At 39.3% G+C, this 12,919-nt stretch overlaps 1 protein-coding gene across 4 annotated transcripts in view; it reads right to left on the minus strand.

Moving 5' to 3' along the window:
• Positions 1–12,919, minus strand: part of ESRRG (estrogen related receptor gamma) — a 657,690-nt gene that overhangs the window by 447,330 nt on the left and 197,441 nt on the right. For 3 of the 4 annotated variants that reach the window (XM_033200764.1, XM_033200761.1, XM_033200762.1), the window contains exon 2: positions 8,413–8,504. The exons of the other annotated variant lie outside the window; for it this stretch is intronic. The gene's annotated coding sequence lies outside the window, so the exon portion shown is untranslated. The remainder of the gene's footprint in view (positions 1–8,412; positions 8,505–12,919) is intronic. 4 annotated transcript variants of the gene reach the window in all.

Raw genomic sequence — 12,919 nt, forward strand, 5'->3', positions numbered from 1 at the left:
GGGCCACCTGTCACTGTCTGGTCCCAAAGCAACTAGGAGAAGGTACATGGATATTAAAGATGACATGCACGTTTCTCCTCATTCTCATATGAGGACCCTTGTCCCTTGTCTATACCTAATCATTTTAGGGGAAGGTATTCCTTACCCTTATTGACTTATTATTTCATTTTTTTCTAATCTCACCTTCAGAGCTTTCTTTGTCTTCAGCTTAAAATACCTTTCTCTGGCCTACCCTTTGTGTAAAATAAGAGAAATTCAGGAAAATAATTCTCCCTTTGCTATGAAAAACGTTTTCCCTTGATCCACTGTGAGAAACTACTCCTTCCTTATTCTGGAAAATAGACCTGTCTTTTCAAAGTTTTCCAGCTCCCTGGCTTGCTCCTTCCCTCCCCTGGGAATCTTCCCACCCCTGCTGCCTCAGCCCTAGAGGTTCAGCTGGGATGTTGCCCTCAGGAGGACCAGCCGCACCCCACCCTCCAGCTGTCCTAGGTGCCCTCTTCAGGGTTCTCCTGGCACTCGGAGCACCCTTGGTTACAGCACTGATCACACAAAGCAGAAATCCCTGCGCTCTGCAGTCATCTCCCCACTCATCTATGAGCTGTGGGAAGCAGGGATCATGTTGAAAAGACATACAAAATATTTAGAATTTAAAAAAGTTTTTCTTTCTTTCAGAGGAGAAGCCAATCTAATCAAGACAGAAAAATGAGAAATCACACACACACACACACACAAAACCCACTATATAAATATATTTGACTTCTTCTCTATCATGAAAGATAATCCAAACCAAAATTAAAAGGTGAAAATAAGGTCAGACCCGGTGTGGCTCACGCCTGTAATCCCAGCACTTTGGGAGACCGAGGCAGGTGGATCATGAGGTCAGGAGTTCAAAACCAGCCTGGCCAACATGGTGAAAATACAAAACTCAGTCGGGCGTGATGGCATGCGCCTGTAATCTGAGCTACTCGGGAGGCTGAGGCAGCAGAATTGCTTGAACCCAGGAGACAGAGGTTGCAGTGAGCTGAGATTGCACTCTAGCTTGGTAGACAGAGTGAAACTCCATCTTTGGTGGGGGTGGGGGAAAGTGAAAATAAAATAAGGAAACATTTCTGTAACACATTTAAGAAAAATAGGTCAATATTGTTAGTACACAAGAAGTTTCAACAAAGAAGGAAAATGACGAGATTTCAATAGAAAAAAAATTGGCAGGGCAGTAAATCCACATGAAGAAGATACAAATGACCACTAAAGTCATAAAAGATCTTCAGCCTCATTAATAATTTTAAAATTGCAAATTGAAATAAGATACTACTTCCCAATAATAAATTGACAAAAAGTAAAGTCTATTAGAACCATAGCTAGGAATTCGATCCTCGCACAATTTTGGTAGGGGTGTGTGTGTGTGTGTGTGTGTGTGTGTGTGTGTGTTTAGAGACAGGGTCTCTCTTGCTCTGTCCCTGAGACTAAGGTGCAGTGATGTGATCATGGCTCACTGCAGCCTCAAATTCCTGAATTCCTGAGCTCAGGTGATCCTTCCCCTTCAGTCTCCTGAGTAGCTAGGAATAGAGGTACATGCCACCAAACCTGGCTATTTATTTTATTTTACTTTATTTTTTGGTAGAGAAAAAGGTCTTGCTACATTGTGCAGCCTGGTATCAAACTCCTGGCCTCAAGCAATCCTCCCATTTTGGCCTCCCAAAGTGCTAGGATTACAGGCATGAGCCACCATGTCCAGCCAATTTATATAATTTTTTTAGATCCACAGACAATTTCTTATAAAATTGAAACACTTTGGCTTAGCAATCTTACTCTAGATAACTATCCTACAGGAGTAAGACCACGAGAATTAAAACATTTCCTGCTTTCAAATCACAGCTCTTCTACTTGGCTGAAGCTTTTATCTTCTCTGTAACTCAATTTCTCTATCTTTGAAATAGGATAACAGCAACTACCTTATAGGGCTGTTTCCAGAATTAAATGATTTATTATATTTAAAGCACTTAAAAAGTGTGGAACATATAGAAAATATTATAGTCGTTATTCTCATTTTCCAAATTTTCTGTATTGACAATATATGCTAATTATAATTTTAAAAAGTATTTAAAGAAAGACAACGGTTCCCAATTATTTCTAAATGGACTATAAACCATTGGCTTAACTTAATGATATGGAGCCACTTTTCTAACGTAGCCCTGCCTTCTCATAGTTTTTCACTTAGGCTTTCCAATTTTCTAGTCCCATCTCTACTCCCACCCCATGCTTGTCTGGTAAATCTTAAGAACTGGCTCTCAAATGAAAAAAAAATCTTCATTTGAAAATTTGGGGCACTGTCAATTTCTGTGGTGTAAACACTCCCTCCATGGCTGATTTGAGCTACCAACGTGACATGGTGATAATGGAGCTGATGAGGAGATGCAGAGCAGTGCAGTATTCTAGACTTTCCATACCTCAAGATAAGACCAAAATGTGGTGAAGAAGAATAATTGGAAAGTGATTAATTTGGAGTATTTATTACTTTTGGTTTTAATATATTAACTTATTATATGTTCATATCATTCAATTTTTAAGAAAATTAAATTATAACTGGATCTACAAAATTCCTAGAAATTTAACAAGTGACTCTCTTAGTAAGAACAGGCTCTGGTGCATCACTGACCTCTCCGCTTCAAGAGCTCTGCACTCATATTCCTCATTTGCATTCTCCCTTGGACTCCAGCTTTGCCTCCCTCCCGGTCTGCTCCCCCACCTTCCCTCCACTAACCCCTGGCCTACCAACCCTGCAATGCCTTCTTGCAGGATATCAGCACCCCACTGGCCCTTCTCTTGCCCAATTCTGTTAGCAATTTTGAAGAATACTATATATTTAGCAGCTCAGTATGTGTATTTTATTATCCTTATTACCGATTATTTTGTGTATCATCCTTTCTCCCAACTCTAAGTTAGATTATATTGGTGTGTTAGTCTGTTCTCACGCTGCTGATAAAGACATACCAGAGGCCAGGTGCAGTGGCTCACGCTTGTAATTCCAGCACTTTGGGAGGTTGAGGCAGGTGGATCACCTGAGGTCAGGAGTTCGAGACCAGGCTGGTCAACATGGCGAAACCCCACCTCTACTAAATATACAAAAATTAGCCAGATGTGTTGGTGGGGACCTATAATTCCAGCTACTTGGGAGGCTGAAGCAGGAGAATTGCTTGAACTCAGGAGGCAGAAGTTTCAGTAAGCCAAGATCACTCCACTCCACTCCAGCCTACGAGATAGAATGAGACACCATCTCATCAAAAAAAAGAAAGAAAGAAAGAAAGAAATACCCGAGACTGGGTCATTTATGAAGAAAAAGGTTTAATGGACTCACAGTTCCATATGGCTGAGGTGACCTCACAATCATGGCAGAAGGCGAAAGGCACGTCTTACATGGTGGCAGAAAAGTGAGACTGAGAGCCGAGAGAAAGGCCATCAGATCTTGTGAGACTTATAAAGCCACCGGATCTCATGAGACATATTCACCACCATGAGAACAGTATGGGGGAAACCGCCTCCATGATTCAGTTATCTCCCACACAGTCCCTCCCACAACACATGGGAATTATGGGAGCTACAATTCAAGATGAGATTTGGGTGGATCACAGCCAAACCATAGCAACTGCTTTTAAAATAGTGGTTATCCACTGAGAGAAAGGGTTGGGAGAGTGCATATTGGTGACTCTTTTGATATGTCACCTCCAATGTCCACTTCACTTAGGTTAGAGAACCACTACTTTAAAGGTTTTAATCTTAGCACAGTGAGTGGCTGGTATGTAGTAAGCACTCAGTAACTACATGTAAACTGAAAATTTAAGATATTTTAGTAGAAAAACTAAAACCCTATTAACTAGTAATTAGCTGAAAATGTAGATTCCTGGTCAATGTAGGTATAATAACACAGGAAAAATTAAACTGTTTTTCCTACTTTCACACTCCACACAGACTCTTCTGTGCTCAGAAGTATGGGCTTGCTTTTGCTTTCCCACACATCAGTTCTCCAGTGGTCACCAACTGGGTATCCTATGATTTAACTAAATTCTGACACTCCCTACCTGGAAACAGCATCAGATCTCACAGGTTAAGGGCTCAGTCCCACAAGACTTCCCTTCACTTCAGACATCAACTGAAAGTTGTAGGCTACCTACAACTGCTGTTTGATTTAGCTATAAATTGGAGGTTTCTATAACCCCCTTCTCTGGTTTCACTGATTTGCTAGAGCAGCTCACAAAACTCAGAGAAACACTTGCTTTTACTGGTTTATTATATTTATAAAGGACATTATAAAGAATACAGACAAACAGCCAGCCAGATAAAGAGGTGCATAGGGCAAGGTAGATGGGAAGGGACAGAGGGTTTCCAAGCCCTTTTCAGGCATGCCACTTTCCCAGAACCTCCCCACGTTCAGCAATCCAGAAGATCTCTGAAATTGCAAATTGAAATCCCACAGTTTAGGAATCTTTTTTGGGGGGGCGGGGGGAATGGAGTCTTGCTCTGTTGTCCAGGCTGGAGTGCAGTGGAGTGATCTTGGGTCACTGCAACCTCCGCCTCCCAGATTCAAGCAATTCTCCTGCCTCAGCCTCCTGAGTAGCTGGGATTACAGGCACATGCCACCACGCCTGGCTAATTTTTGTATTTTTAGTAGAGATGGGGTTTCATCATGTTGGCCAGGCTGGTCTTGAACTCCTGACCTCGTGATCTGTCTGCCTCAGCCTCCCAAAGTGCTGGGATTACAGGTGTGAGCCACCGCATCTGACCCAGATTAGGGAGTTTTACAGTGGCTTCATCCTGTAAGCATGGTCAATTATTAACTCAATCTTCAGCTTCTCTCCCCTTCCTGGAGGATGAGGGGTGTGGTTGAAAGTTCCAAGCTTGTAATCATGGCTTGATTTTTCTGGTGACCAGAACCCATTTGGGAGACCTCCAAAAGTCACCTCAATAGAACGAAAGACACTCCTGTCAAACAGGAAATTCCAAGGGATAAAGAGCTCTGTAGTCAGGAATGTGAAGGTCGGGGGTGTTGTGGGGGCAACAGAGAACAAATACATATTTCTTTTTATAAATCACAACCTCCTAGTAGATGTTTGGCTTCTTGTACCATGCGTCCAAGAAACAACAATATGGTTGTGGTATTTGTACTGAGGTATAATCATGAGAAAACAAGTTAGCATGTCAGTATCGTTCTTATAAAAGAAATGAAATAAATGTCTTTTACGAAGGATCTAATTCACAGGCACATTGCCATTAAGAGAATACAGTGGTTGATGACTATTAATGTGAAAATGACCACCATTTGGATGTTCCTGCTGTCACCTTCTTAGAGACTTTGGGGATAGGTAAACTCACACACACACAAACACACACACACGAGTATAAATATAAATATATATGGCCAGACCATATGCTTACTTTATGCAAAACAATTTTAAACTCCAAGTTTGATAGCTATGAACAAACTTCATTAAAAATATTATTTAGAGATCAAATTGTTTTACTCCTGCTTACTTTGAAATAACATCATAATTAATTTTTCTCTCATGGATCTTGAGGAAAAAAAAAAAGAAGAAGAAGACAAACAGCAAGAGACAGCTAATGGCCTTCATATCCCCATGTAAATTTTGGCTTATATTAAAACACTCAAGGACAAGTATCAGCAGTAAATCATATAACCTACATTTCAGAATCAAAATTGCCACATTGCACTCTTTCTGAAATCAAAGGAGAAATTTCAGATTGTTATTTGCTCAAATCTATTTGCATTCCCTGGGCACATACCCAGTGGCAGCACCTCACCCAGAGGCATTCTCAAGCCATCCTGAAACATCCACCCTGCAGATCAGCCACACTTGCAAACTCAAGAACTGTATGAGCGGGTTTTTCCCTTTTAATTGGTACTTATCTTTGCCCCCAGGAAAGAAAGATATTTTTCAAGTACTCTATATAGTAACAAAAAAGAAAAAAAAACCTCAAATTTTTTGTACTGCTTAGCCACCCATAAGCTTTCTGCTAATTCTGTCTTAAATAAATAGAATTGACAAAGACATTCAAGAGGGAAACAATAAAAATAGTCAGGAAGAGCAGAAAAAAAGATTGCCACGGTATTCTGTCTCGTTTCACCAAAAAGGTATTAAAGTGCCAATGATATAAAAATAGACTTGAACAATTTTTTCTAAAGGAAGGGGGTAGCTACTCCCAGACTACATAAGATGGGTGTCATAAAGGTTTCATTGATTAGTTGATAAGTTTGCCTGTGAGTGATTAGTCAATTAGTCAGAAAGGTTTGAATTAGTTACTAGAGCTCTGCCTCCCGTGAATAAATGTGGGGAGTCTTCTCCCCCACCCTCTGTGACAGATGATATCTGTTTTCTCCTGTGAGTTTGAATTTAAGAGCCACTGAAGCTCAGCAACAGTATATTCTGGCTCAAATGAGCTGAAAATTGCATTCAATTTGAATTTCAAAAATGGAGGGGAGGAAGGGGGGAAAAACCTCAGCACCCATCAAGTCTCTACACTCTTCAACTACTTCCTGCTGCTTAGCTGCATTCCGCCAGGCTGGGGACCTGAAACCCAGGATGTGTTGCAGGGGAAAGAGCATCGCTGGATTCCTGCCCAGTCTGAGTTTAAAAATAAACTTTTTATAGTCAGGATCAAAGCAAACCTCACTTTTATGCACATGCATAATGCACAATGTGACCCACCAAAGAAATAGATTTACCTTTTCCAAACTGAAATTGACCTGCTTTATTATTATTTTTTCTTTACGTACTCTGGAGGTGATAAAGGTGAAGGTGTTTTTCTTGGGAAACTCTGGAAAAGCAAATTCTTTTCTAAATTAAAATTAATTCCTCTTCAGCTCACTTAAGACCCTCATTCTTTGTGGCTCGGTGCCCCCAGCTCACCCACCTCACATTACAAAGCAGACGTGTTCTTGAAAAGTTGAGCAAGTAGCTATGATTTTTCAAATCAAGTCATATTTTAAATGCTCTAAGAGAGTTGGTTATTTAAAGGAATCTTGTGATAAATTATTTTTTAAAGCCAATCTATTTTTAGTGTACAAATCATTGCCCCTTCCTGCAATGGCATCTTAAGTGTGAATTTGAAGCATATCCAAGTTTTCTGAAAGCAGGGCACACCTGTAGTCGACAAGAAGTAGATGTAAGTATTACCAATATTTAAAACTAAACTGATGCTCTGCAAAACAACAGATGATATCCCAGAATCATGTAACTGAACGGTTTGGGGCCAGAACTCCATTTTATGAGAGTTGGAGCTGAAGGAGGAAAGAGAACGCCAAATTCATTCCAATGGACTTCAAACATGAAAACATATTCTCCCGCTGACTAAATTACTCTCAATTTGCAAATTAAGCAACCTGGATGCCATGAAAAAGGTAATTCAACTTCTAAAGTGCCATTTTCCACACTGAAGCAGGAGTCTGCTGAATGCCGTTCAGAAATATGCCTTATTCCAAAGGGTTCAGTAGCAAGCACCATTGAAAGGCATCATTGGCAGTGAGCACACACGGATTCCTGTTCACTGACTCTGCACTGGCCTCTGCAGCAAGAACCCAGAGTAACTAACACATCAGAGATCCTGCATTAGAGGAGGCAGTGGCTCTTCATCCTTCCTGAGTTACAAACCAGTGTGAGAGTATGATGAATGCACAGACACTCTGCAACAAAAGAATCCTTCCACTCTATGATCCTCATATGACAGTCATTACAACTACAACAGAGTTCATGGATCCAAGTGAAGGACCTGGGTCTAGGATATTAACTGACTAACTAATGGTAACCTGGGAAAGTTAGTATTACATAATTTCCCTTCAAAAATGGAGTGACGTAGACAGATATCCCTGGAAAGAAATGGGTATTCGACTGAAATCTAATGGATACCAAGAACTTTTAGTAAGCTCACAGAAGGTAGAATTAGAAAGAGAAGGATCTCTATCTTAAACATAGGACAAGATGTAAAGAAGAGCAATATTTTACTTCTTAGGCATCACCGAAAGACAAAAATTAAGAAATAGTATGACTTTCACAACCTCAGCTTAGTGGTCGATACAGTGAATCAATAGAAACTCGGGCAAAACCTTTCCAAAGCAACTACATGATCACAACAACACACACTCAGTAAAGTCCAATCTGCCAGAATATCCTACACACAGACAAAAAACAACAACAACAAAACACTTTAAAAGCATTTAAAATGATGTTTTTACATTTTAAAAGGCAGAATGAGGAAAACATTGTACCTTACTATGAAATACTTGCCAGCAGCACAATAGTAGTCAAGGGGCCACTTAACCTTCTAATGTGTATCACATGGCATTATGTTATGTGGATTTTAAAAGAACATTAATATCTCCTAATCTTGTAGGGAGCAGCTTACCTTTCAAACTGCGACAGTGTTAGCGTAGGATTTTTTCCTTACATCTTCATAATTTAATATTGTTTCATTGATGAACCAGTAAATTGTCAGCTCTATTCATTTATGTGACGTGAGCAAGGATCCAACCCAAAAAAGGAAAAAAAAAAAAAAAAGTAAGGTCAATTTTCTTGGCCGCTGCATTTAATAAAATCTCCCAGGCAATAGAGTTAAGCACACATTAATAGCTATGACTTAGTATGCTCTGCCTTTAGCAAGTCTTTGATTTTCCTATATATACACTCAGGGCTGTATTAACACTCCAACGAAGGTACAGTCCTCATTTCTTATTTTAAGATTTCTTCCTTCTCAGCTTTATCAGATTTATTAATCTTCCGCTCCTCTCTTATTTATAGCAAATGCTCTGGTTAGGGTTTCAAAACGTTTTCCATTATAATACCCATATATAACTTTCAGAAAAAAAAAAATTCTTCTAAGACCAAGGGACTTTTTACTTACTTCATATTAGTCTCAAAATATATGCATTTCTCCAAATGTGAAGGCTTTGTATCCTATTTCTCTGATCTTCAGAAAAAAACACAAGAGAGCGGGTAGAGGCCCCAGCTTTCTAAGTGGGAAAACTTGAAGCTTCTGTTTTAAGTAAACTCCAAATGGGTTTTCACTAAACATACACTAATGATGTTCTAGGGAGATGTCTATCAAAGGAAGCTACTGGGTTGAACCTCATGAAGTTGCTGTTATTCTATCAATTTCGACCTACAAAAACGGCAATTCCACATGATTTAACTTAATGCTTCTCATATCTTTACCAAAATATAAAAAGACTGTTCAGAGCAACAAAGCAATCCCTTGTATGTCCAGGGAAATTCTGTGCTGAACTTGCAGCTCAGGAGGTGAGAAGGAAGAAGAGAAGATTGTGACTAACAGGAGGCCGGAATGCTCTTGACAATTTGTTTGGTGCACGCTCTGGTGCAATTTATTAAGTAAAAGATGTGGAGAAAATAATTACTCATGTGGCACCAGGCCACTTTGCATCACATCCCTTGAGGCATGAATGTGGTAACTGTAGACTTTGGGGAGTGAACACTTCAAAGAGATGCCTGCATTGCATCAGAAGACCCTCAGACGAACCTCTAAATCGTTTCACTAAAGACACCCTTCAGACTCATTGCTTTCCTGCTTTCTTTCAGGAATGAGGTTAAAAGTAAAATGCTTGGCAAATAAACTAGATTGAGGTTTCAATCCCAACTTCCCCCTACACCCAGCAGTTGGAATCATACCTTGGTAATTTACTGTAATGCTAAAGAGAAACTATTTGAATACTAGAAAACAAAGGGATCATTTTTAAATAATTTATTGCATAAAGTGAGCTGAAGATCAACTAAGACAAGAGACTGAGGAGGTTTCTAGTGTAGGTTGGAATTTGACAGGGTCTAGAATCAAGAAAGGAGGGTGCTTTACATATAAAACTAGGATGGTGTTTCAAACATATCCATGAGAGAGACAGGTGGTAAGATGACTCGAATGTCAGAATCCAACCCTATTTATTTTTTAGGAGTGTGAACATAAGAACCTGTTAAAAAACTGTAATTTATGTGAGTATAAAGAAACACTAGGAGAGGACCCACCCAACTGACACTAGAGGGTCAGAAGCCCAAGAAGACCTAATTTAGGTTGTTGCTTTTTTAAAAAGAAAGCACAGGACTCAGGAAGTACAAAAACAGTATTTGAATCAAGAAAAATCCTTCAGGTGCTGATTTCAACAGTTAGGTGGCTGCTTTCTGTGTAATATTGCTAATGCTCATAGCCAATGTGGCCATAGATTTCAAGTTAACATTTAAACTCTACAACTTGTCATACTCTTATCTCTGAAATGGCTGAAAATTTGAAATAATGTTAATGTTAAAACAATGGTTTTGGGAACCAGTTCCCCTTTTGATCCCCCACCAACAACTATCTCTAAGCAGAGGCGTTCAACTCAGGAGATTCAGTTTGTGAGTAAGGGGAGATGGTGGGGCATTGGAAGGGTGTATGGAATCAATTCCTGTTACCCTTATGATTTCCTCTTATTACAAAATGCAGTATATATTTCCCCAGAAAAATCTTGATTTAAATGGTGACAACCAATCCAGGTGAAAGATTTCTTATTCAATACTATAGGTAATATACTAAGAATGGGGGGATAAAGATTGTAAACGGCCTTTAGAAGTCCAGTAACAATATGATTGAGAAGAATTTTGTGGGTAACCCAGGAAATGCACTACTATTTATCTCACTTTTTCCCTTGTCTGCAAATATTCTAAATTCCAAACAACCAGTTTTATTTTGTTTTATTTTACTTTCAGTTTTAGATTCAGGGGGTGCATGTGTAGGTTTGCTACAAGAGTATACTGCATGATGCTGAGATTTGGGCTTCTACTGATCCCGTCACCCAAACAGTGAACATAGCACCAGACAGAAAGTTTTTCAACCCTTGATCCCCTCCCTCCCTCCCCTCTTTTGGAGTCGCCAGTGTCTATTGTTCTCATCTTTGTCTCTTTCTATCCAATGTTTAGCTCTCACTTATAAGTAAGAACATGCAATATTTGGTTTTCTGTTTCTGTGTTAATTCACTTAGAATAACGGCCTCCAGTTGCATCCATGTTGCTGCAAAGGACATGATTTCATTCTTTTTTATGGCTGTATGGTATTCCATACTCTATATGTACCATATTTCTTTATCCAATCCTCAACTGATGGGCACTTGGGTTGATTCCATGTCTGTGCTTTTGTGAATAGTGCTGTGTTATACATATGAGGGCAGGTGTCTTTTTGGTAGAATAATTTCTTTTCCTCTGGGTATATATCCAGTAATGGGATTGCTAGGTTGAATGGTAGTTCTGTTTTTAGTTATTTGAGAAACCTCCAAACCGGTTTCCACAGAGGCTGAACTAATTTACATTCCCACAAATAGTTATAATTGTTTCCTTTTCTCCACAACCTCGCAAACATCTGTTATTTTTTCACTTTTAATAATAGCCACTCCTACTAGTGTAAGATGGTATCTCACTGGGGTTTTCACTTGCATTTCTCTGATGATTACTGATGTTGAGCATTTTTTCATATGTTTGTTGGTCACTCGTATGTCTTCTTTTGAGATATGTCTGTTTATGTTCTTAGCCCACTTTTTAATGGGGTTATTTGTTTCTTGTTCAGTCATTCAAGTTCCTTGTAGTTTCTGAACATTAGTCCTTTGTAGTATGCATAGTTTACAAATATTTTCTCCCACTCTGTAGCTTGTCTCTCTTTTGATAGTTCTTTTGCTGTGGAAAAGCTCTATAGTTTAATTAGGTCCCAGTTACCAATTATTGTTTCTGAATAACCAGTTTTGAAATGTAGACTGAAACACAACTCACAACTGTTTTGTAAGCTAATGATTGCCTATTACAAAGAAAAAATTCCAGGATTAAGAACTATCAGGTGCATTTGCCTGGATTTTGCATTGCACGATTCCCAGGGTGCACCTTTCACATGTATTACAACGTGAATGATCTGCCCCACCGTGGTTGTGTAGTATGAGATAGGAAGAGGAAGCCTCTGGATTCTCTTCGCTGTCCCAGAGAATATTTTTAAAACAAACATAGATAACTACATTACCAGTATCCCTTCACCCACAAAGTCTGTGACCCCAAGGCAATAGGACTTACACCATCCCTACCATCACCCTCTACCATCACCAGTAGCTGCCTCTGCATTATTGCAGGAACCTTCTTAGAAGGGGAATTACCTCTCTAAATACAGAGGAAGAAAGATCTGTTCTTCGGGTCTCAAACTGGTTCTAAGAATAGATATTCCAATGAAAGGATAAGCCACTTAGCACATGATATTCCTCAAACATGGTAGCATGACACTGGAACCCAACCATTCACCCAGCTGTCCTTGGGGAAAAACACATTTTGAATTCCAGAACCTTAGGAGTATATCCTATTGTGAGGGATCTACTTACTACACACAGATACAAAACCCTGAACAGCATATACTCTCAAAAAGTGAATGCATAGCAGAAGTAAAGATTTTTAAAAGGGGAAACACACATATTTCCTTTAATGATTCTGAAGATAACTTTAGTGTACAGCCAGGAAAAGATAAACAGAAGAATTTCCTCAGTTTTCCAGATCCCCTACCATATGTTATTTATGTGGGTTTGATTATTTGAAGGTTTTTTTTTTTTTTTTTTTTTTTCAGGATTTCAGTAAAGGCAATCAGGCAGGATATCTTGGGTAGGCACAGGATATACAAGCAAGGTACTGGATGATGGGGAGATATAGGGCAAAGACAACTTCAGCTCCCCACCGCCAGGAAACTTGATCTATTAAGAGATAAAATGTCATGATATAATCTATGTGATGCATCTTTTGAAAAGAAAAGTGCCTTAAAGATTATGAAATAGTTTCGAGAGTAGAAAATAATCCATCAATTTAGATACAGCTTTTTCAGTGACGGGTACAATGTAAGACTCCCTCCAGTTAAA

The sequence above is a fragment of the Trachypithecus francoisi genome, unplaced genomic scaffold, assembly GCF_009764315.1.
Source record: "Trachypithecus francoisi isolate TF-2019V2 unplaced genomic scaffold, Tfra_2.0 Lachesis_group5, whole genome shotgun sequence".
Classification (NCBI taxonomy): Eukaryota; Metazoa; Chordata; class Mammalia; order Primates; family Cercopithecidae; genus Trachypithecus; species Trachypithecus francoisi.